At 42.6% G+C, this 23,927-nt stretch overlaps 1 long non-coding RNA gene across 1 annotated transcript in view; it reads right to left on the bottom strand.

Annotated features, from left to right (window-relative positions):
* LOC149976651 (uncharacterized) overlaps positions 1-21,184 on the bottom strand; it is a 91,706-nt gene extending 70,522 nt beyond the window's left edge. Inside the window, exon 1 of the long non-coding RNA XR_016487225.1 lies at positions 20,495-21,184. This is a non-coding gene — a long non-coding RNA (uncharacterized LOC149976651). The remainder of the gene's footprint in view (positions 1-20,494) is intronic.
* Between the last annotated feature and the right edge of the window lie 2,743 nt (positions 21,185-23,927).

The following is a 23,927-nucleotide window of genomic DNA, read 5'->3' as shown; positions in this document are numbered from 1 at the left end:
TGTATGAAACCTGTGCCGGTGGAAAAATATTTTGATGTGAGGCGCTGTCCTCAAACAATCGCATGGCATGTTTTCGCTGTAATAGCTACTGTAAATCGGACAGTGCAGATAGATTAACAAGAATTTAAGCTTTCAACCGATAAAAGACACTTATATGTACCTAAATGTTTAATATCCATAATTTTTCTGAATATTTATTTGAATTGCGTGCCCTCCAGTTTCATCAGAAGTTGTCCCGCTAGTGGGACGCCTATCTGAGGGCAGCTTTGCAAACTCTTGGCATTCTCTCAACCAGCTTCATGAGGTAGTCACCTGGAATGCATTTCAATTAACAGATGTGCCTTATTATAAGTACATCTGTGGAATTTCTTTCATGAGTTTGAGCATTAGCATCAGTTGTGTTGTGACAAGATAGGGGTTGTATACAGAAGATAGTACATATTTGGTCAAAGACCAAGTCCATATTATGGCAAGAACAGCTCAAATAAGCAAAGAGAAATGACAGTCCATCATTACTTTAAGATGTGAAGGTCAGTCAAATCAGGAAAATGTCAAGAACTTTGAAAGTTTCTTCAGATGCACTCGCAAAAACCATCAAGCACTATGATGAAACTGGCTCTCATGAGGACCGCCACAGGAATGGAAGACCCAGAGTTACCTCTGCTGCAGAGGATAAGTTCATTGGAGTTACAAGCCTCAGAAATTGCAGCCCAAATTAATGCTTCACAGAGTTCAAGTAACGTGCACATCTCAATCAAATTTATTTATAAAGCCCCTCTTAAATCAGCTGATGGCACAAAGACAGAAACCCAGCCTAAAATCCCAAACAGCAAGCAATGCAGGTGTAGAAGCATCAATTGTTCAAAGGAGACTGCATGATTCATGCAGTCTCCTTTGAACAATTGATGCTTCTACACCTGCATTGGTCAAATTGCTGCAAAGAAACCACTACTGAAGGACACCAATAAGAAGAAGAGACTTGCTTGGGCCAAGAAACACGAGCAATGGAAGACCGGTGGAAATCTGTCCTTTGGTCTGATGAATCCAAATGAGAGATTTTTGGTTCCAACTGCCGTGACTTTGAGAGATGTAGAGTAGATGAATGGGATGATCTCCGCATTTGTGGTTCCCACCGTGACGCATGGAGGAGGAGGTGTGATGGTGTGTGCGTGAGTTGCCGGTGACACTGTCTGTGATTTATTTAGAATTCAAGGCACACTTAACCAGCATGGCTACCACAGCATTCTGCAGCCATACGCCATCCCATCTGGTTTGCGCTTAGTGGGACTATAATTTATTTGTCAACAGGACAGTGACCCAACACACCTCCAGGCTGAGTAATGGCTGTTTGACCAAGAAGGAGAATGATGGAATGCTGCATCAGATGACCTGGCCTCCACCATCCTCCAACCTCAACCCAATTGAGATGGTTTGGGATGAGTTGGACCCCAGAGTGAAGGAAAAGCAGCCAACAAGTGCTCATCATGCCTTAATGTAGGAACTCCTTCAAGACTGTTGGAAAAGCATTCCAGATGAAGCTGGTTGAGAAAATGCCAAGAGTATGCAAAGCTGCCATCAACGCAAAGTGTTGCTACTTTGAAGAATCTAAAATCTAAAATACATTTTTATTTGTTTAACATGATTCCATATGCTATTTCATAGTTTTGATGTCTTCACTATTATTCTACAATGTAGGAAATAGTCCAAAATAAAGAAAAACCCTTGAATGTGTCCAAACTTTAAACTGGTACTGTACGTATATGCGCTATTTCTAAAAACCTGTTTTTGCTTTGTCATTATGGGTTTTGTGTGTAGATTGATGAGTTAAAACAACATTTAGTACATTTTAGAATAAGGCTTTAACGTAACAACATGTGGAATAAGTCAGGGGGTCTCAATACTTTCCGAATGCACTGTACATACATACACATTTTATGGACACAGTGTATTTTACATACCTAAGGGAACATTTTGACATTTTGTGTATGGTTAGTGAGAAAGTCCATATTTCAAATGTACAGTCCCTTACTAGACGTCCGAAAACGTTTGTAAAATTCGCGGTCGGCGTCGGGCCGTGCGGTAGGGCCGGACCTACCGGGAAGTCATCAAATGAACTTTGTCGGACATTCGGTTTCCGTTTTATAAAATAAACAAGTTTTGGTCCATTTTTCCGCTATCCCGGAAATTCCCACAAGAGGGCGTAAGGAATCATATGGCAATTGGACTAAACATCACGAATCAAGACGGGGCCTTATCTCGAAAACGGAAAATATTTCGAAGCCGAAACTTGGTGAGCGTAGGTTTGGCATAATGGGCAGTTGGCCCCGAACAAGATGGCATCTAGGCCTCAACGGTTTTTGAGTTATGGCCATTTTTCTGGGATTAAAGGTCCAAAATGGAAATAGAGAAATTATTTTTCCACTTCAGGTCAAAGTCAAGGAGCCTCCGGTGTCAATAAAAAAAGAACCGGCCATTTATCTATCGTCATTTAAGAGAAATGGTACAATGACAAATTGGTGATGTGCACAAATAGGAGTTTTTTTTTCAACAGTTACAGATCCAGTTGCAGGGTGTTCATACGAATCTTTTTAAAGTGTGCTGTGGAGCTCTGCGAGATTTCTGTGATTTTCTATGATTTTCTGAAATAACACACACATACTAAACCCTCCGTAAATAACTCAGTTCTTAACGTAAGGACTTAAAACTCAGGATTCTGTAAAAGCATACCCCAATCAGGATATGAGTTTATTTATAGCTTCCTGTGCCAACCGGAAGTGCCTTAAATGGTGTCATAGTGGCTGTTTCCAAGGGTTAAAAAGGTCAGATCTTTTCAAAACTTCATATGTGTGAGTAGGCAACCCCCATAAACTGTAAGTCAGTCATTTCTCCCAACAGATCTCAAAGAAAAGCTCCCTCACACACACACAGGAAGGATGGAGTGACAAAGTGCGGTGCTTAAAGACACAGAGAGCAGGCAATGGCATTACCATAATCCCTAGGCCGTGCCGAGTTCAACGAGATATCCCGCTTGACCGTAGCTCGCTCGGTCTAGGCGCAGCGACCATTAGAAAAGTAGGCCCAAAATGAAGCATGCCCCACAACGTCATTTGATTTTGGGTGACAGTGAGAGAACCGTTAGGGTGAGAAGAAAAATTAAACCACAGGAATGTTCCTAAAATCCTCCCGATCCGTGCAAGCCTAACCTTGACCGTGTGGCATTAACCCTTAATAGTTCAAAGAAGGTGTTTACATCAAACAGTTTGCATTGACTTCTCTCCCCATAGGAATACATTGCCTGCACCCCTAAATTCAACCTGAAGCCTATATGGGTTATGAATGCCGTATGAACCTGTCTTCGGTACCAGTCCATCAGGCCACTATCAGGTCTACCTGTGTCGATTCTAAGCTTCCTGGAGCAACCGGAAGTGGTTAAAATCAAAAAGTGTATACCCATTCCCTGCCTGCAGTTTGATAGACATAGTGCATTTAACCCAGTGTAAATGTTTATATATAGCTTCCTGTGCCAACCGGAAATGCCATAATTGGTGTCTCAGGGGCTGTTTCGAGGGGTTAAAAAAGTCTGATCTTTCCAAAACTTCATATGTGTGATTAGGCAACCCCCATGAACTGTAAATCAGTCATTTTTCCCATAAAATTTCAAAGGAAAACTAAATCACACACACACAGCTAGGAAGGATGGACCCTTTGGGGTGCGTAGAGACATACACTGCCTGCATTAGTTAACCTTGTTGGAACTTTTAAAGAACCGTCAGACCTACAGTTCCAAAACTTTAGAATCCTGTTCTAGACCTCATGTCGATAGTGCGTGGTGAGTTAGGTGGCTCTAGAAGGTTCTCGGACCGAGAAACAGCCTCGTACATTTGCAATACCTTCAATTAATTTTTGCATCACGAAAATGACGACATTTAGAAATGTCCCAGAGTCGCAAGACTAGGTGCATTGCGAACGTCTCGGCCCATATAGACAGACCCCAACGTTTCTGTCCGATAGCTCATTCAAGGACCCCGTAGCAAGTCATGGAAAAAACTGGATTTTCAGCACCAATTAGGGTTTTTCTCGGACACCAAATGACCTATCGAGCCGAAACTTGGGATTCGGGGTCGCCTCAGCTAGGCCAACACATAACATAAGAAATGGACCCGCAGCTAGAACGTAACTACGTGTTTTATGTTTTTTTTATGGTTTGAACCGAAGGCGTTGTGAATTTTGGGCCAGCTCTGAAGTATGTAATAGTTGGCTACTAAACGAGTTGGAAAAAGTGGGTTTGGTGTCAGTTTGTATCAGTTTGGTGTCAGAATGATATCTAATTGACTGATGGACTCTTGTCCACTTGACTCTTGTCCATTTGCAATATGTTTAAACAGTGAGGTACCATCACCAAAAGTGACATTCTGAAATCTACCCTAACGAGCGATTGAGATGAACCAGAATCACTGCAAAGCCATCCCGAGTTCATCGGGCCAGTCAATTTCACATTCCTGCAGGATTTTTATAGCATGACAAATTCGTGATGGTACCTGCCCATTAAAACATATTGCAAATGCACAGTGACTTTGAAAAAGTAAGAAAACATAAACAAATGGACATAATGAAATCACCATATTTAAATTTTTGGGTTACCAGATGCACATTTCAGATCACCAGTTGCACGGAGGAAAATTGGAAAAGGAAAAAAATTGTAGTGTGATTTCCTTTATGATCTATTGAGGTATTTAAAAAAATATATATTATAATCTCCGACCATAACAATAGAGTCTTGCACTGCTTGTAGGTTTGATCAATTATTACATATATTTGTGGCTCATCATTATTTGGACTGTATAGATTAATGAGCCAAATATGTTTATGGTCCAATAACATATTTTAAATAATCCATCTACCTTGCAGATCTGTTTTTACAATTTGCACGTTCACATCAAAATGGTTGTTAATTAATATCATCACCCCTTTTGAGTTTCTTTGTCCATGGTAGAGGTAACCCCCCAGCACTTTCTCTACACAATTTCATTTAAAACAGTTGAATGAGTTTCCTGTAAACAATAGATATTATATTTGTTCTCTTTTAGCCAGGTAAATATAGATAGTATTTTCTTATGATCTACTAAGCCATTACAGTTATAACTGGCTATACTTATTTCACCATTTAACATAATGAGATACAAGTCTAAATTCTCTGTATCATAATATACAGAGACTCCTATCCACCTGTATCCTATGGCAGTATATTAAAAAATTGTGCAAATGATTATTTATTTCCACAATGAACGAATAATATGCTAATAATGCTGGCAGTTCATATGAAGGATTGTCACCTAAAGCCAGGTTTGACAAGCAATTATTATCATTGGAAAACAATTATTGTGATTCATCCTGTATTTTCTCTAACATCATTACCCCATAGCAACAGATGTGAAAACACACACACACACACACACACACACACACACACACACACACACACACACACTGCCAAACCTTCCCCCAAAGACAACCACAAGCTCAAACCCAACTCAATAGAATACTTATACAGTTGTAGCTGTTGAGAAGGCATGCAAAATGTTGCAATATTTTTTTTTACCAATGTCAAGTCCTAGCTCATGGCGCTCAGACACACCACAATCATTTCCTCCCTATCTGAATGTCCGAGTCTGACCCCCTCCCAATGGGTTACTACAGCTATTATTGCCAGCACTGCTACTGCCTGGGTGGGGACACCCCACCGGAATCGCCACCGGCTAGGTAAAAGGTTGTCACGGTTCTCATTAGCAGCTTTGAGAAATTCTTTGTATATGATGCTCACTTATCCGAGGGCTTTGGCTTTGTTGGAGCAATCCTGCCAGGCAGGCTCAGACACTTGAGGGGGCAGTGCTGCTGTAGTGTGCTACTTGCAGTAGGCCTATAAAACCGATAAGGATTTCTCCTTAGTGTTTGGGTCACTCAGGTGGGTGTCTACAGTACAGGGTTGAGGACCGCTCCATCGTGATAAGACAATAAATAAATAAACAATATTTATAATCTATTTTAAAATATATATCCCATATCTGCACAAAAACTGACAGCTCCCTCTGTCACAACTAGTGCTGTGGCGGTCATGAAATTTTGTCAGCTGGTGATTGTCAAGCAATAACTGGTCAGTCTCACAGTAATTGTCCGTTCATTAACATTAACACATGTACCATCTCCTGGCTTCCACACATAACCTACAAGCTATTTAAAAAAGTTGTATAAGTCAATGTAATTAGAAATCCATCTTGTGTAGTAATACGCCTGTCTCCAAAATCTTTATACCAGTGTGACAGAATCACTGACCCGCAAAATGGAGATAGCAGGAAAGACCGAGCTGGCGAACATTGTAGGGACAGTACAGCACCACAAAGACTGTCTCTCCAGACTCGGTATCGCCATGGACAGTGTGCTGGCAACCATCCTCCGCTTGGAGGGGAGTGTGCAGTCCCTCCAGTCTCCAGCACAGATCCCGGTACCAGCTCCCACACCACGACCTACCTCCGTTCCATCGGAGACGGTCCGTGGAATACCCCTGTCCCTCCCGGAGCACTTCGTCAGGCACCAGCAAGATACAAGGTGTTGCTTCTACAATGCGACCTGTAACTTGCTCGCTAAGCCGGGCTGTTTCTGGAAGAGACAGGGTTGCCACCGTCATCTCGGCACTGACCGGACGGGCTCTGGACTGGGGTACCGCGGTCTAGGAGATGGACGGAGCCGAGGTCAAGTCCTATGAGTGCTTCACCCTCCTCTTCTGCTCAGTGTTTGATCATCCTGTGCAGGGCCGAGAGGAGAGTGAGCGTCTACTCCGACTTTGCCAGGGATCTAGGAAACCCTCGGAGTCCGCCCTGGAGTTCCGGACCATCTCGGCGTCCACTGGATGGAACGAGTTGGCTCTGGTCACCGTTTTCCGCAGTGGACTGCGGGAGGAGGTACAGCTGGGGTTAGCCTGCCGTGATGTCAACCTGTCATTCAACCAGCTCATCAGCATGGCGATCCGGTTGGACAACCTCCTGCAGTCCCGAAGAAGACCTGCATGGAATTTGGAGCTCATGGTTACCCCTGCTCCGTGGCCAGAGCCAATGGAGGTGGGCTAAGCACGTTTACCCAAGGCAGAGCATAGGAGAAGGAGGAATCTGGGCCTCTGCTTCTATTATGGAGGAAGGGGTCATTTCTCCCCGAACTGCTCTCTGACCCCTAGGAGGCGAGGAGGTGACAAGCCGGGGAAATCCCCTGCGCCAACCCAGGTAGGAGGCAAGGTCTCCTCTCCTTGTCTGTCATATCAACCAGTGTGTTTTCCCATCAAATTCCCTGAGTGTGTTTTCCCATTAAATTCCCTGTTCCTTTTCTGACCCATGACACTCATTCAGAACAGATCATTTTCTTAATTACAGACACCCCCATGCACCCCATTGTTTTAGGTCTCCCCTGGTTGAGTTTGCATAACCCGGTTATTTCCTGGTTCGAGAGGAGACTGCTGGGTTGGTCGCGGGAGTGTCAGGGGAGGTGTCTCGCGGTGTCTGTCAACACCACTACGGTGGAAAGCCCGGACTGTGCTCCTCAAGTGGATTTACCAGAGGAGTACCAGGATCTGCACCGGGTTTTCTCAAAGACCCAGACTACATGCCTGCCTCCCCATCGCCCCTGGGGCTGTGCCATTGACCTGTTGTCTGATGCAGCCCTCCCGAGAGGACATGTCCATCCCCTCTCCTATGCGGACACCAAGGCCATGGAGACCTAAGGCCATGGAGACCTATGTACAGGAGAGTCTCCAACAGAGTTTTATCTGCCTCCTCAAGAGTCTTTTTTGTCAAGAAGAAATATGGGGGACTGTGCCCTTGCATTGATTATCGAACACTGAACAAGGCCAGCGTCAAGTCCAGCTATTCTTTACCCCTCATCCCAACCATCATCGAACAAATACACGGGATGCAGTACTTCACGAAGCTGGACATGAGGAGCGCATTTGTGCAGGCGATGAATGGAAGACTGCTTTTCCCATTACCACAGGTCATTACGAGTATCTCATAATGCCCTTTGGCCTGTCTAATGCTCCTTCAGTCTTCTAGGCCTTCATCAATGAAGTGTTTTGGGACATGCTTGGACAGGGCATAGTGCTCTATATAGACGACATTTTGGTCTATTCTGCTGACCGTGTCCAGCATGTCTCGTTAGTCAGGTCTGTGCTGAGAATACTGTTGGAGCATGATCTATATGTTAAACAGGATAAAAAAAAATTCCAGGGCTATCTCATCTCCACAGAGGGAGATGAGATGGAGGAGCCACGCATCAGCGCAGTCAGGTCATGGCGCACCCCCAATTCTTTGAAAGCAGTCCAGCGATTCCTGGGGTTCGCCAACTATTTCCGCAGGTTCACCCGGGGCTTCAGCACGGTGGTCGCGCCTCTTACCTCCCCACTGAGAGAGGTCCACTGCGGCTTCGTTGGACGGCGGAGGCGGGGAGTGCGTTCGAGACGCTGAAGGCATGTTTCACCACTGCTCCTGCGTTGGCACATCCTGACTCCTCACTCCCCTTCATCGTCGAGGTGGATGCCTCCAAAGTAGGAATCGAGGCAGTGCTGTCCCAGCACACAGGAACCCTTCCAAAGCTGTTGCCCTGCACTTTCTACTCTAAGCAGCTGAGCACTGCACAAAGGAACTACGGCGTAGGGGACCGGGAACTCTTGCCGGTCAAGAAGGCTCTGAAGGCATGGAGGCACTGACTGGAGTGGTCCAAACACCCTTGCCTGGTGTGGACGGACCACCGCAACCTGGAGTACATCAGTGCAGCGAAGAGGCTAAACCCGAGACAGGCCAGATGGGCTCTATTCTTTGCCAGGTTCCAATTCACAATTTCCTATAGGCTGGGCTCGAAGACTGTGGAGGCGGACGCCCTGTGTCGCCTCTATGACGCAGAGGAGAGGCAGGGAAAGGAGACCCCCAATAACCCTCCGTTCCGCATCATCGCGCCAGTGGAATAACCGGAAAACAGCACCTACGTGCCCACAGGTGTGCGGGACCGCCTCCTTTCCCTCGAGAGGAACACAGTTCAGTGGATACAGTTCTGCTAGAATGACACATGCAGGCAAAAGAATCCAGTCCAGAAAGAAGCCCAGGCACCACACAGTATTGTCTGTAGGCAAAGAAAGATAATAAAGTATACGCCATTGCACAGTTTTAATGACATTTGAACTGTGCCAGTATAACACCATTAAGGTAGACTAGTTGAACATGCATACTGTAAGGACAGACGCTGGAGACGAGAAGCAAGTACAGGGAGTGAACATTTAATGAAATATGGACAGGAACAGAATACGGACAGCCTCTGGACAGGGGATAATAAAATGACAATAATGCAGACACGGGGATCTAACTGAGGAACAGACAGATATAGGAGGGGCAATCAACAAGGTAAGTGAAAACCCCCATGAAATTGACAGAAATTAATGGCAACATATTGGTATTGGACAAAACATATACACAATCGCAAATAACACTCAAATGGGCGGCAGTTCATCCAAACCATATGGCAAGTGGCATATGGCAAATGTCAAGTGTCATACAAAAAAATCCAAAGATGGCGAGCGCGCTCCACCATAGATTTTAATATTGAAAATGGACACAAAGTCCCAAGGCCCAAGGGTCAAATTGTGAAAATCAAAAAAAAAAAATACAAAAAATACAACCCCCTCTAAAAATGGGCTTTTTGGACCGTTTTGCAATATGTTTTCACATTTTTTGGTTGTCAATTATATATATATATATATATATATATATATATATAATAGCCGAATGAACATACCTTTGTCTTATTTTATTGAGTTTGTCCATAAGGCCTATGTTTTGTCTATTTGCAATGTATGATCATAGGAAATCCGAAGTCAGTGAACCATGGCCAAATGGCATAAGAAATGTTCAAATGCCATACATAAGTATTGAAAGTACCAAATCAGGATGTCATGTGCATTTGCCATATATGATCATAGGAAATCGGTTTCCGAACCCAAAAGTGAACCATGTCCAAATGGAATTTATACTGACCAAATGATATATATCACTATTTTAAACCCTGAATCAACCTAGAAGGTCTATTTGTCATGTTTGATCATAGGAAGTAAGAATTTGGTGCAATGAGACGGTCTTTTTATAAAATATTTTTTGAAAATCCTAAATGACCAACCTATTGGATGGGCCTGGGTGGGGGTTGCTCCCTACCCGGCCATGGACCCCTTGCACTCCCCTAAAGGCATTTAAACTATTTAAAAATTTGCTCCTGGTACCTGTTCAGATTACCAGGTGCACGGCTGTCCATTTGCAATGTCTTACAATGGGCATTTACCATCATGACTTGGACATGCTCTAATATACTTCAGAAATGCCCAATTGACTGGGCCTTTGAACTCGGGATGGTCGAGCAGTGGTAGTTTTTCTATTGCAGGTTCTGTTCTGTTACTCCATCCTTGCTGTGTGTGTGTGTGTGTTTTTCTTGGAAATCTGATGGGAGATATTACTGATTTACAGTTCATGAGGTTTGCCTAATCACACATGACATTTTGGAAAGATGTGACCTTTTTAACCATTCGAAACAGCCCCTATGACCTCAATTTAAAGCGCTTCCGGTTGAAAGTAAAAGCCTATCCTCTTTGGGATAGGCTTTTACAGAATCCTGAGTTTCAAGTCTTTACATTAAAAACTGACTGATTTACAGAAGGTTGAATGCAGTGTATTCACAAACTGCAGGTTGGGTATATCAAAACCACTTTTAGGGTGAATTTAACCACTTCCGTTTGCTTCAGGAAGCTCAGAATCAACACAGGTAGTCCTTATAGTGGCCTGATGGATTGTCATCGAATACCATTTGATATGGCATCCATAACCCACATAGGCTTCAGGTTGACGTTGGGAGAGCATGCAATGTATTCCCATGGGGAGAGATGTCATTGTAAACTGTTAGAAGAAAACACCCTGTTTTCACTGTTAAGTGTTAATTCCACACAGTCAAGGTTAGGCTTGCACAGATCGGGAGGACCTTAGGAACGTTCCTGTGGTTGAATTGTGCTTCTAACCTTAACGGTTCTGCCACTGTCACCCTCAAATTTAGGGCAGGCTTCATTTTGGGCCTACTTTTTTGCGTGTACGCTGCAGTCAGACCGTGCATCTTGTGAGGCATCTCGTTGAACTAGGCACGGCCTAGAGACTATGGTGATGCCATTTGTTTCCCTTTCTGTGATTATTTAATTTGGGGATTTCAGCCCTAATTGATGGTAAAGTTCACATTTCACCTTTAGGATATGAAGGGGACCATTCAATCTTTTCATGTTGACATCTGTAGAGGTACAGGTGACCCTGAACACGTGGCAAAATGAATTTAGAAAATGGCCTGCACAGAAGCAGAGTTAGAGCATAACCTGTAAACCCATGTTATCCTTAGGGAAAAACGTGTATGTGTCAGACTACATGAACCGGTGCACGCAGCTAGAATAACTCTGTGGCTTGTCCACCCCAACCTTCCCCCGATGAGCCCATCAAAAACGGCGTATCTCTGTGTGACCCAGAGGCCGCTTTATGTCCAAAGTATCATTAAATCAAGGTACTAAACGATATTATAACCGCCATCGATAAAAGACAGTACTGTGCAGCCATCTTCATCGACCTGACCAAGGCTTTCGACCCTGTCAATCACCGTATTCTTATCGGCAGACTTATTAGCCTTGGTTTCTCAATTGACTTCCTCGCCTGGTTCACAAACTACTTCGCAGACAGAGTTCAGTGTGTCAAATCGGAGGGCCTATTGTCCGGACCTCTGGCAGTGTCTATGGGGGTACCAAAGGGTTCAAATGTCGGGCCGACTCGTTTCTCTGTATATATCAACGATGTCGCTCTTGCTGCGGGTGATTCCCTGAACCACCTCTACACAGACAACACCATTCTGTGTACATCTGGCCCTTCTTTGGACATTGTGTTAACAAACCTCCAAACGAGCTTCAATGCCATACAACACTCCTTCCGTGGCCTCCAAGTGCTCTTAAACGCTAGTAAAACCAAATGCATGCTTTTCAACCGTTCGCGGCACGCACCCGGCTGCCCGACTAGCATCACTACTCTGGACGGTTCTGACCTAGGATATGTGGACAACTACAAATACCTAGGTGTCTGGCTAGACTGTAAACTCTTCTTCCAGACTCATATTAAACATCTCCAATCTAAAATCAAATCTAGAATTGGCTTTCTATTTCGCAAACAAAGCCTCCTTCACTAACGCCGCAAAACTTACCCTAGTAAAACTGACTATACTACCGATCCTCGACTTCGGCGATGTCATCTACAAAATAGCTTCGAACACCCTACTCAGCAAACTGGATGCAGTCTATCACAGTGCCATCCGTTTTGTTACCAAAGCCCCTTATACCACCCACCACTGCGACCTGTATGCTCTAGTCGGCTGGCCCTCGCTACATATTCGTTGCCAGACCCACTGGTTCCAGGTCATCTATAAGGCTATGCTAGGTAAAACTCTGCCTTATCTCAGCTCACTGGTCACAATAACAACACGCGTTCCAGCACTGGTCACCCCCAATGCCACACCTCCTTTGGCTGCCTTTCCTTCCAGTTCTCTGCTGCCAGTGACTGGAACGAATTGCAAAAATCGCTGAAGCTGGAGACTTATGTTTCCCTCATAAACTTTAAACATCAGCTATCTGAGCAGCTAACCGATCGCTGCAGCTGTACATAGTCCATCTGTAAATAGCCCACCCAATCTACCTACCTCATCCCCATATTGTTTTTAATTTATTTTTCTGCTCTTTTGCACACCAGTATCTCTACTTGCACATAATCATCTGCTCATCTATCATTCCAGTGTTAATCTGCTAAATTGTAATTGCTTCGCTACTATTGGCTATTTATTGCCTTACCTCCTCATGCCATTTGCACACACTGTATATATACTTTGACTGTATGCTTGTTTATTCCATGTGCAACTCTGTGTTGTTGTTTGTGTCGCACTACTTTGCTTTATCTTTGCCAGGTTGCAGTTGTAAAAAAACTAGCTAACCTGGTTAAATAAAAGTGAAATAAAAAATAAAATAAAATGAATAAAAAAATCACTACTAGTCAGGCTTCATTCCGGGCCTGCTATTTGCACGGTTGCTGCGGTCAGACAGAGTGAGCTACGATCAAGTGGGGCATCTCCTTGAACTCGGCACGGCCTAGAGACTACGGTGATGCCATTTGCCAACACTTTAAGTTATGATTTCAGTCTGTCATTTTGGTGATGGTTCATCACTGTTTAAACTTATTGCAAACGGACAAAAGTCAGCCATCAAGTCAGCGTCCATCAGTCAATAAGATATCATTCTGACACCAAACCGATACATACTGACACCAAACCCACTTTGTACAACTCATTTAGAAAGCCAACTATCACATATTTCAGAGCAGGCCCAAAATTCACAGTGCCTTCTGTTTAAACCATAATAAAAACTTAAAACACATAGTTATGCTCTAGCTGCGGGTCCAAGTCTGACATTATGTGTAGGCCTAGCTGCGGCAGCTCCGCATCCCGAGTTTCAGCTCGATAGGTCATTCGAACCATGAGCAGCAACCTTAATTAGTGCTGAAAATCCGTTGCTGAAAATCCGGGTGTTGCTACGGGGTTCCTGAATGAGCTATCGGACAAAAACTTTAGGGTCCATCTCTATGGGCCAAGGCGGTTTCAATGCACCTAGACTTTTCTAAATGTCGTCATTTTCATGATGGTCAAAATTAATTGAAGTCATTGCAAATGTACGAGGCTGTTTCTCAGCCTGAGAACCTTCTAGAGCCACATAACTCACCGTGCACTATAGACTTAAGCTCCGGAATATGTATATAACGTTTCAGAGCTCTAGGTCTGACAGTTCTTTGATAGTTCGAACGCAGATAACGATTGCAGGCTCTGTGTGTCTGTAAGCCTCATACTGTGTCATACATTGACTGTGTATGTGTGAGTTCAGAAAATTACAGAAATCACGTAGAGCTCCGAAACCCACCTTAACAGATTCATCTGAACACGCCGCAAATGGATCTATATTTTTTTCTCTAAAAATGTCTTTAACCATCACCAATTGTACATTGTACGATTTCTCATAAATTACTGGCTAGTTCTTTTTTTCCTTACACCGTAAGTTTATGTACTTTGACGTGAAGCGGTCAAATTAGTGCTCTATTACCGTTTTTGACCTTGAATCCAAGAAAATGGGCCTTAACTCAATCTTGTTTCTGGGCTAAAAGGCCATTTGGCCAAACCCGTGCTCACCGAGTCTCGTCTTCAAAGTCTTTCCATTTAGTAGAAATGGCCATGTCACTTGGTGATGTTTTGTCCATTTGCAATAAGCAGCCAGTTGCCATCTAGTGGAATTGTCCGGTACAGCGGAAAAATGACAAAAAATATATATAAATATAAAACGGAAACCAAATGTCTGAGAGACTTAATTTGATTACTTCCCGGAAGAGCTGGCCCAGGCAAACGGCCTGAGGCCATCGGCCTATTTTAACATCACTTGCGGATGTCTAGTAAGGGACCATACATTTGCCATATGGAGATCCTCATCAATCATATGGGAAATGTCAAATTGGTCCCTCCATGTATGTAATGGAGTCCAGGTGAGCCTGACGAGCCGGCTGAGGCATAACGTAAGATGTGAGACAAGTTTAGGGACAAAATTACTTGGTGTTACCTTAGACTGTAAACTGTCATGGTCAAAATATATAGATTCAATGGTTGTAAAGATGGGGAGTGGTCTGTCCACTATAAAGAGATGCTTTGTGGAGTGTGGTGTCAAAAAAGCAGAGCAACTCCTGCAGTCTCTATTTTTATCTTATCTTGATTATTGTCCGGTCATGTGGTCAAGTGCTGCAAAGAAGGACCTAGTTAAGCTGCAGTTGGCCCAGAACAGAGCGGCACGTCTTGCCCTTCATTGTAATCAGAGGGCTAATATCAATACTATGCATACTAGTCTGTCTTGGCTAAGAGTTGAAGAAAGACTGAATACATCACTTCTTGTTTGTATAAGAAACATTAATGTGTTGGAAATTCCAAATGGTTTGTATTGTCAACTTACACACAGCCCTGACACACACTTACCCCACCAGACATGCCACCAGGGGTCTTTACAGGAACTCCCTTAAAAAAACGAATAAAGCAACAACTCACGGCACAATGCCTCTCCCCCATATGACCTACTTGTGTGTATGTAGTGACATGTATGTGTAACTGATTGATGCACACACACTACATGTTAATGTTTTAAAACGTATGTAAATTGTAGTGCCAGGCTAAGTCTTTTGTCTGTAATTTGTTTTGTGTTAGCTGTCGCAAATGCCTAGTTAAATAAAGGTTAAATAAAATAAATAATAGGGATTCTAATCAAATCAAATACAATGTTTTTCATCGAAGTACAGCAGGTGAATTGCCACCTGCAGCAGAACCAGTGGTGTAGAGGAGGTTAAATGCATGTACACTCACTTTTTAATTCCCACAATGTTTATTAAAGTAGTGTAGTGGAGGTATACCCTGTATCAATAAATAAGCCAGAGGGAACAGATCAGAATCTTTAGCTTAAAATATTGATAAACTATTGTTTCTTCACATTTTAAGCGCAGCAATGTGTACATGGCAAGGGCCTATGTGCAAATGTTCCAAAATGCAATCTGTGTGAAAACACTGTTCTAAAATGTGCACTGCTCATGCAAGCGGTTTCATGGACAGAGATTGACATTTTCATTAGAAATTTGGAAAAGGGGGAGATCTAAAGTTGCAACAACTGTGATGGGTTGTTAATATGACTAGGATGGTGCCTTTGGCTGCTAGAGAATGAAAGAAAGTTGAAAGAAACAATGAAAGAAAACCAATAAAACAAGAGAACGCATATGAGGAAGTCTATGGTCAATGGTGGGATTTTGGCTATTGGCTACTTTGACGCAAGGTAAGACATGCCTCATAATATGAAGTAAAACATCCAAACAATTAATGAACAGGAAAAAAATAGCGTCACTAACCGTCTTAGGCCTAACCGTCTTTTGGAAAGGCTTTCCCAAAAACCTTCTCAATTAAATGTTAACTAACTACAAAGTAGCTGGCAGAATGATGTCATGATTATTTGCGTTAATCCAGTGGCCATTTGTTTTGCAAACTCTCCTGTGCGCTACAGAAACACTGCTTAACAGTGTTTAATTTGAACAGGATCCCACCCGAACAGGATCCGGCACCTCTCAGTTTTGGACTGTTTCATTCCAGAACCTGTTCAAAAGGATCCGGTACCTCTCATGACATTAAACATTATTTTCCCTTTTTTTTTTTAAAGCAATCAGAGTTCAATCAAATTGATTCTATGTACATCTGATGGCGGCACCCTAAAAAATGATATGTGACAACAGTGCTTGATATTCTTAGAATTGATTTGTGTGAGGCTGGCCCGGGTTGATGGTTTGCACAACATTGTAGTCTATATAGATCAACGCGTGGCCATTGCTGTGGTGAGAGAGAGAAGTGTGCCTGTATCTCTCACAAAACTAGAATGAGATTCACTTTATATGATCTTTCGCCTTGGTCTGATAGACATGAGCATGCAACTCTCATGTCTCCAGCGTTGCACTTAATAATTGATTTACTTATAGAATCATAGCCGCTGGAAGGGTGCTGGAGGTGTCGCATCACCCCTGATGCATTGAAATACATTTGCCAAAGATATATAATTTCTGCTGTCAGCCAAAAAAGGCCTTTCGCAGTAATTCAAATACAATCACGGGAAAACACAGATTCTGCTGAAAAGAGAAGACTAGTCTGTCTGTAGGCTACAAAGTTATCAACTTCCAAATAGTCCTATTGAGTGAAGATAATTGTTTTTTAGGGTCTGTATATCAAAAGAGAGATAAGCTTTGGGCACGAGCGCATCATTGGGTGAGTCAGTGAAACTGGAAAGTTTTTTTAGGACTATAATTTCCTCCTCATATTGTACAATATGTGTAAGGGTTTTCCTGGGGTGAAGTAGAGGTGGACCAAAACGCAGCGTGATTATATTGATTCATGTTTAATAAACAAAGATAAACACTACAAAACAATAAACGTGGAAAACCAAAAACAGTCCTATCTGGTGCAGAGACAGAGACAGGAACAATCACCCACAAACACACAGTGAAACCCAGGCTACCTAAGTATGATTCTCAATCAGAGACAACTAATGACACCTGCCTCTGATTGAGAACCATACTAGGCCGAAACATAGAAATACCCAACACATAGAAAAAGAAACATAGACTGCCCACCCAACTCACGCCCTGACCATACAAAACAAAGGAAATAAAGGTCAGAACGTGACAATATGTGTGTCTCCACATATATAGGCCTAGAATTTTGATTGATTCAAGACAATGTCATTTTTATTGATCTCAGATTCTCAGTTTGTCAGTGTCAAAGTATAGCTTGCCATTTTGATAAATTTTGATGTATTAAAAAAGTTTCTGCTAAAGTCTCCAGTCATGAAATGTATTTATGAAGGCACATTTTTGCCCAGACCCTAGGACACTAAAAATGTTCCCCACCTCTGCAAGCGCCTCTCGCTGATGTACTGCTCTATGCCAGTATGCGAAAGTGATTTTTCATTCATGTGTTCAGGTACCTCAGAGGTCCCCAGGTCACTCCCCTCTCAGGCTCACTTTTTGTTCCTGCACCTTCCAATTTACAAATTTAAGCACTGCTGCTAACTAAGCAACAGTGTGCTAGATTCCTAAACAGTTGATTTAAAGCATGGGTGTCAAACTCTGGCCCGTGGGCCAAATTTGGCCCGCGGGGTAATTATATTTGGCCTGCGAGACAATACCAAATTACTACTAGAGCTGGCCCGCCGGTATTATACAGCGCATTCACCACTAATACTACGAATCCCATAATGCTCTGCTGTTTTCGCGCGCCAATCAGGACAGGACCCAGAAACGCTCTCTCCTCTGTGACAGTAGTCATAGCAACATAGACGCTACAACTGTCAGCGAGCTAACCCTTCCCAAAAATGGCGAAAAGAAAGGCAGAAAACAGGAGCTTTCTGGACAAGTGGGAGGCAGAATATCTGTTTACATATGTAAAAGACAAACCTGTTTGTCTTGTTTGTGGAGTCAACGTGGCTGTAAGTAAGGAGTACAACATTAGATGACACTATGAAACGAAACACCATGACAAATACAAGGACCTGGACATGACTCAAAGGAGCCAGAAAGTAGAGGAGATGAAAATAAGTTTGGTTTCACAACAGAATATGTTTAAAAAAGCCACATCACAAAGCGAGGCTGCTGTAAAGGCTAGTTATATAGTGGCAGCAGAGATCGCAAAATCAGCTCGGCCCTTTAATGAGGGAGAGTTCATGAAAAAGTGCATGAAGAAGGTTTGTGACCTTGTATGCCCAGAGAAAAAACAAGCATTTTCAAACGTGAGCCTGAGCAGGAACACAGTAGCTGATCGCACATGTGATCTTGCCACCAATCTGTATGACCAGCTGATGGAAAAGGGAAAAGATTTTGTTGCGTTCTCCCTTGCTGTGGATGAGAGCTGCGACGCATCTGATACTGCTCAGCTGTCAGTCTTCATCCATGGAGTGGACTCAAATCTGTGTGTTACGGAGGAGCTATTAGGATTCAAATCAATGCATGGCACAACCACAGGAAAGGAAATCTTTGAGGAGGTTTCCAAATGTGTAACTGAAATAAAGCTGCCGTGGGATAAACTCGTTGGATTAACGACAGATGGTGCGCCAGCGATGTGCGGTAAAAAGAGTGGACTGGTGGGCATGATTCGGGAGAAGATGCGGGAAGAGAACTGTGCAGGTGAGCTAACTGTTTACCACTGCATCATACATCAGGAAGCACTGTGTGCCAAAGCCCTAAAGATGGAACATGTTATGACCACAGTAACACAGGTAGTTAACTTTATAAGAGCCAAAGGTCTAAATCACCGCCAGTTTAAATCTTTTCTGGAGGAGTGTGGTTCGGAATACGCAGACGTGCCGTATCACACAGAGGTGAGATGGCTAAGCAGAGGAAAAGTACTGAACAGATGTTTCGAGCTGCGTGAGGAAATATGTCAATTCCTGGAAACCAAAGGGAAGGATACAGCAGAGCTCCGGGAGCAAAAGTTCCTGTGTGAGCTGGCCTTTCTCTGTGACATCTCGAGCCATCTCGATGCGCTGAACCTGCAGCTTCAGGGGCGGGGGCGCATCATCACAGACATGTACGCTGCAGTGAGGGCCTTCAAAACTAAACTGTGCCTGTGGAAGAATCAGATGCTGCAAGGAAACCCTTGCCATTTTCCCTGCTGCCAATCCATAAAAGCGCAGATCTCTACCGCCGTGTTCCCATGCGCACAGTTTGCTGAAAAACTCAGTGTTCTCGCCGCTGAGTTTAGCCGGCGATTTGCCGACTTCGATGCCCAGAAATGCAAGTTTGAACTGCTTAGTAATCCCTTCGCAGTTGATGTGGAAAATGCACCAACCAACATCCAAATGAAGCTGATTGAACTCCAGTGCAACGACACGCTGAAGTCAAAGTATGATGCTGTGGGCGCCGCACAGTTTCCACGGTTCATCCCTGACACAATGCCTCAGCTCCGCACCCAGATGCTCTCCATGTTCGGCAGCACTTATCTATGCGAGCAACTTTTCTCCTCGATGAAGATGACCAAAACAACTCACAGGAGACGTCTTACTGATGAACATCTTCGCTCGATACTGAGGATTTCTTCAGCTCAGAGCTTGAGCCCAGACATTGATGAACTAGCATCCAAGAAGAGATGCCAGGTATCTGGCTTGGGCACATCAGATTAGACCAGTGTGCAATAATTAACGTTTTCTTTATGCACTTTTTCTTGCTACAAGGCATGGGCTTGAATGGTTGATTGATTTATTATCATTTTATATGTAAAATTATTAGCCAGTGGAAAAAGTTTATTTTGGTATTTAAATCAGAAGGCTGCAAATAGAAAATAGGCATACAATTTTTATTTAAATTTTATTTATTTAATAAATGAATGCCATTGATGTGTTTTTTCATTTGAAATTCGATTTTGCATGTCTCCACTATTAAATTATATATTGTATGGTAATAAGCGATGCTTGTTCCATATTCAATGTTAAAACTTCTTATGGAGGTGATCCCTGCACAGGGATAGCTCAGCGGAAATTTCAGAGCGCCACCTATAGTACTTTACTTAGTACTCGTTAAATCTCAAACTTTCATTAAAACACACATGCCAGGTACTGAATTAAAGCTACACTCGTTGTGAATCTAGCCACCAAGTCAGATTTGTAAAATGCTTTTCGGCGAAAGCATGAGAAGCTATTATCTGATAGCATGCACCCCCCAAAATACCAGCACGACACGTAAACAACAGATTTTGCGGTAGCCGGCGCTGCCCAAAACGCAGAAATAAAATATAAAACATTCATTACCTTGGACGAGCTTCTTTGTTGGCACTCCTATATGTCCCATAAACATCACAATTGGGTCTTTTTCCCGATTAAATCCGTCATTGTATACCCAAAATGTAATTTGCTGAAGGCCAGTCTGATGCTGCAAAAAGTCCATTTACAAGACGCAACGTCACTTTTTAAAATTACAAAAGTCGCCTATAAACTTTTACAAATCACTTCAAATGACATTTCTAAACCAACTTTAGGTATTAATAAACGTTAATGATGTATCAAATTGATCACGGGGCGATCTGTATTCGATAGCAGCAAGTCTGGAAAACATTGTCCATTTTTTCAGTTTCACAACATACTGTGGTGCGTCAGAAGAAGGGAGGGGTCTATTTGTGTTGTAACCAGGGATAAATGATTCTGATATTGATAGCAATGGTGACATCGTGTGGAAGCTGTAGGCGTTTACAGGGGGTTCGCATATATTTTCTCTCGTCTTAAACAATTGATTGAATGGCGGACGAATATTTTGTTTTTGTTTTTGGTAAACAGTTTTACCAGGGATTTTTACTCCTAAACACGTTCTGTTATAGCCACAGACCCGATTTAACCAGTTTTAGAAACTTCAGAGTGTTTTCTATCCACACATACTTATCATATGCATATACTATATTCCTGGCATGAGTAGCAGGACTTTGAAATGTTGCGCGATTTTTAACAAAAAGCTGCGAAAATTCGCATCATCCATAACAGGATTATTAAGCAAAACTTGTTTGGGTCCATATTAAAAGGTTAATTTGTTCAATGTTGGCCCGTGACTTTGTTCAGGTTTTACATTTTGGCCCACTGGGTATTTGAGTTTGACACCCCTGATTTAAAGGGTAACAACTCTCAAAATTCGACATTTCTCCGATTTTTCCCAGACCTCCCAGACCTTTCCCAGACCTCTGGTATCCTGACGTAGATGAAACATTGTTGTGGATTTATAACATCCAATTTGGTTATTTCTGTATATAAAAAAAGACAGAGCTAAAACGTATAAAAATTTGAAACGTGACAGCCTCATTCGTCTGTTTCGTGGGCCTACTATTAACCTACTTTCACAGTACAGCTTGGGTTAGCCTGACTGTGATAGACCAATAAGGGATTTATAATTTTAGGTCATTCTAGTATGTTACTGTTTGTCATTTTAATGCTTTTCCAACAATCTTGAAGGAGTTCCCACATATGCTGAGCACTTGTTGGCTGCTTTTCCTTCACTCTGCGGTCCGACTCATCCCAAACCATCTCAATTTGGTTGAGGTCGGAAGATTGTGGAAGCCAGGTCGTCTGATGCAGCACTCCATCACTCTTCTTCTTGGTCAAATAGTCCTTACATATCCTGGAGTTGTGTTGGGTCATTGTCCACTTGAAAAACAAATTATATTCCCACTAAGCACAAACATGATGGGATGGCGTATCGCTGAAGAATGCTGTGGTAGCCATTTTGAATTCTAAATAAATCACAGACAGTGTCACCAGAAAAGCACCCCATAACACATCCTCCTCCATGCTTTACGGTGGGAAATACACATGCGGACATCATTCGTTCACCCACACAGCATCTCACAAAGTCATAGCGGTTGAAACCAAAAATCTCTAATTTGGACTGCAGACCAAAGGACAAATTTCCACCGGTCTAATGTCCATTGCTCGTGTTTCTTGGCCCAAGCAAGTCTCTTCTTATTATTGGTGTCCTTTAGTAGTGGTTTCTTTGCAGCAATTCAACCATGAAGGCCTGATTCAGAGTCTCCTCTGAACATTTGATGTTGAGATATCTGTTACTTGAACTCTATGAAGCATTTATTTGGAGTGAAATTTCTGAGGCTGGTAACTCTAATGAACTTATCCTCTGCAGCAAAGGTAACACTGGGTCTTCCATTCCTGTGGCGGTCTTCATGATAGTCAGTTTCATCATGGATGGTTTTTGCGACTTCACTTTAAACATTCTTGAAATGTTCCGTATTGACTGACCTTCATGTCTTAAAGTAATGATGGACTGTAATTTATTTTTGCTATTTTTGCCAATAATATGGACTTGGTCTTTTACCAAATAGGTCTATCTTCATACCCCCCTACCTTGTCACTACACAACTGATTGTCTAAAACGCATTAAGGAGGAAAGAAATTACACAAATGAACTTTTAAGAAGGCACACCTGTTAATTGAAATGCATTCCAGGTGACTATGTCATGAAGCTGGTTGATAGAATGCCAAGAGTGTGCAAAGCTGTCATCAAGGCAAAGGGTGGCTTTTTGAAGAATCTCAATATAAAATATATTTTGATTTGTTTATCCCTTTTTTTGGTTACTATATGATTCCATGTGTTATTTCATTGTTCTGATGTTTTCATTATTATTCTACAATGTAGAAAATAGCAAAAAATCAAGAAAAACCCTTGAATGAGTAGGTGTTCTAAAACTTTTGACCTGTAATGTATGTTTTGAAATAGTCACAAAAATAAGCATGCGCTCAATCAATTCACAATTGTTAATATATAATTCACAAGTGATAGGCTAATATTGTCACCCATCACACTATTCTTGATTTAATATTGTCTTTACATATACTAAATAATATATGTGTGTCATTTTTTTTTATTTGGAATGGACCATTATCATGCACCTGTCTCGAAACAGAGGAAATATATGCATGTCATCTATGCACATAAATAGCAAATGGAGAATGCTTTTCCTGTGGATAATTTTCATGCCATCCAGGTAGGCTATACTCCGGTTTTAAATAGAAGCAATATGCTTAATATTAGGAAGGTTGAGAAATAAATATATTAGGCCTAGCCTATAGAAAGCTGATGGGATCATCCTCTTTTTAATAGAGGCCATCACACTGTTTTCTCACACAATTGCATAGCCTATAGAAATGTTGCGCAACATGAGCTCATTTGTTCTTATGAAGTGTTTGATTCGTTTTTCAAATACATTTGCATTGATGTCAGAGTGATTAAAGGGACAATAGAGTGCTGAGTCCAGTTAACAAGTTTGGTAGGCTACTAATCAGCAGCATCAGAGCTTGGAGAAGCCTAACTACCTTGACTAAACGGTCACATGGAATTTGACTGCCATCATGACTCCTGACCATTGGTGTGGTACTAATACGGTCACAGTAACAGCCTTATGCATAACCAAAGCATTTCTGCACAAACTGTCAGAAACCGTCTCAGGGAAGCTCATCTGCGTGTTCATCGTCCTCACCAGGGTCTTTATCTGACTGCTGTTCGGCGTCGTAACAGACTTCAGTGGGCAAATGCTCACCTTCGACTGCCACTGGCATGCTGGAAAAGTTTGCGATTAATCGCATCTTCAACTATACCAGGAAGATGGCAGACAGCGTGTGTGGTGTCGTGAGGGCGAGCGGTTTGCTGATGTGAATAGGGTGCCCCATGGTGGCTGTGGGATTATGATAT

Source organism: Oncorhynchus mykiss, chromosome 16, assembly GCF_057628025.1.
Source record: "Oncorhynchus mykiss isolate SJ-2025 chromosome 16, ASM5762802v1, whole genome shotgun sequence".
Lineage (NCBI taxonomy): Eukaryota > Metazoa > Chordata > Actinopteri > Salmoniformes > Salmonidae > Oncorhynchus > Oncorhynchus mykiss.
Note: the sequence above shows the minus strand (reverse complement) of the source record. Positions and strands in the feature narration are given on the sequence as shown.